The following is a 2,251-nucleotide window of genomic DNA, read 5'->3' as shown; positions in this document are numbered from 1 at the left end:
AGGATCAGGTTAGATGTTGTCTCCTCCAGGGTTTTCATTCTTGTTTCCTTTCCTTCTGTGATGACAGAAGGGTGGTCCTTGCCCCACTCCAGGGCTAATCTACCCCCTGCACTTTAATCCCATCTACTCCAGCCTTTTATGAGACCTCATCAAGGAATTTTTCTCTTCTGTGTCTTTAACTTTTGGGCCTTTACTGTCGCTTTTACATGAATATTTAAACATTTAACCGACCACCATCCTAAAGAAATTCTGTCTCACCTCCATGTCTCTCTGTATCATTAACCAGTTGGACCGTATGCCTTCTGTGACTCCTTTTGCAAACCAGCAAATAGATAGCGATGCCTTCCTGTGAAATAAGCAGGAAAGCAGAGATGCAGGATGGTGGCAGGAACCTTGGAACTGGCATGTACTTCTGTGTTCTTTAGGAAGTCGGAGGCATATTCATTTGCTAAGAATAACGAGGAGGGGAATGAGAATTGTGGGGTGCAGACGTAGCATGAGGAAGTAAGAAGTATAATACCAAAGCCACTTTAAAGTGGTGCAAAAAGAATTTCCTTTTGTGATGGTAGGTAGACCCTTGAGTTGTGAGGTGGACCCTCTCCAGGCTTGTGGGTATTAAATGCTGGAAGGCACAGTTTCCTTCCTCTGACCTGAGTCCCACAGGAATGGGCACTACAGATCCTCAGACTTGGGAACTAAGGTTGCATCGGAGAGCCATCGCCACTTCCTAGTATCCTTAGTTGGCGTATATCTTTGCCTGCTTATTTGCAGGTTTGGTAGCAAAATGAAGTGAAAGCAGTCTTAAACCTAGTCTCAGTCATTATTTTTGCCAGTTTGAGCCTCAACTCTCCTTTCTTGTTAAACGTACTTTATTTTTTGTTTGTTTGTTTATTTTAACATCTTTATTGGAGAATAATTGCTTTACATTGTTGTGTTAGTTGCTGCTGCATAACAAAGTGAATCAGCTATACATATACATATATCCCCCATCCCCTCCCTCTTGCGTCTCCCTCCCACCCTCCCTATCCCACCCCTCTAGGTGGTCACAAAGCCCGGAGCTGATCTCCCTGTGCTATGCAGCTGCTTCCCACTAGCTACCTGTTTTACATTTGGTAGTATATATATTTCAGTGCTACTCTCTCACTTCATCCCAGCTTACCCATCCCCCTCCCCTTGTCCTCAAGTCCGTTATCTGCGTCTGCGTCTTTACTCCTGTCCTGCCCCTAGGTTCTGCAGAACCTTTTTTTTCTTTTTTAGATTCTATATATATGTGTTAGCATACGGCATTTGTTTTTCTCTTTCTGACTTACTTCACTCTGTATGACAGACTCTGGGTCCATCCACCTCACTACAAATAACTCAGTCTCGTTCCTTTTTATGGCTGAGTAATGGTCCATTGTATATATGTGCCGCATCTTCTTTAACCATTCATCTGTCGATGGACACTTAGGTTGCTTCCATGTCCTGGCTATTGTAAAAAGAGCTGCAATGAACATTTTGGTACATGACTGTTTTTGAATTATGGTTTTCTCAGGGTATATGCCCAGTAGTGGGATTGCTGGGTCGTATGGTAGTTCTATTTTTAGTTTTTTAAGGAACCTCCATACTGTTCTCCATAGTGGCTGTATCAATTTACATTCCCACCAACAGTGCAAGAGGGGTCCCTTTTCTCCACACCCTCTCCAGCATTTATTGTTTGTAGATTTTTTGATGATGGCCCTTCTGACCGGTGTGAGGTGATACCTCTTTGTAGTTTTGATTTGCATTTTAAAACTTTAGGAGCCATTCTAAGCCAAGCTTAGAATGCTTGTTTTAGGCAATTGTGAAAGGAAGTCTACTGTAAAGGAAAAATGGCAAGAAATTACTTTTGAGACCTGTTGACCCAAACCTCCTCAGTTCCAGGCAGCTACATCTCAACAGGTCAAAAAGTTAACTCCTCTCCAACCCGCTGAATTCCTCTGGCATCTTCTAGTTACGGCATCACCATCTTCCCAGTCATCTCCACTAGAAACTTAGCATGGTTCTCTTGGTTCCGCCCCTCCAAATCTACTGAAATAGGCAACTTCCCTCCACTTGCCCACAACTACAATTTTAGTTCGGTCACTAGACAACTTCCTTCTTTTGGTGCTCTGTCTCCAGTCCCACCAACTCTATGCTGATTTTTCACACTCTACTTTTTAATCAAGCACAGTTTTAAACAGGATGGTCTCTTGCTTTGTAATTAGCAGTTAGATGTGGTTTCTCCTAATGT

This window comes from Lipotes vexillifer, unplaced genomic scaffold (assembly GCF_000442215.2).
Source record: "Lipotes vexillifer unplaced genomic scaffold, Lipotes_vexillifer_v1.1 scaffold605, whole genome shotgun sequence".
Classification (NCBI taxonomy): Eukaryota; Metazoa; Chordata; class Mammalia; order Artiodactyla; family Lipotidae; genus Lipotes; species Lipotes vexillifer.
Note: the sequence above shows the minus strand (reverse complement) of the source record.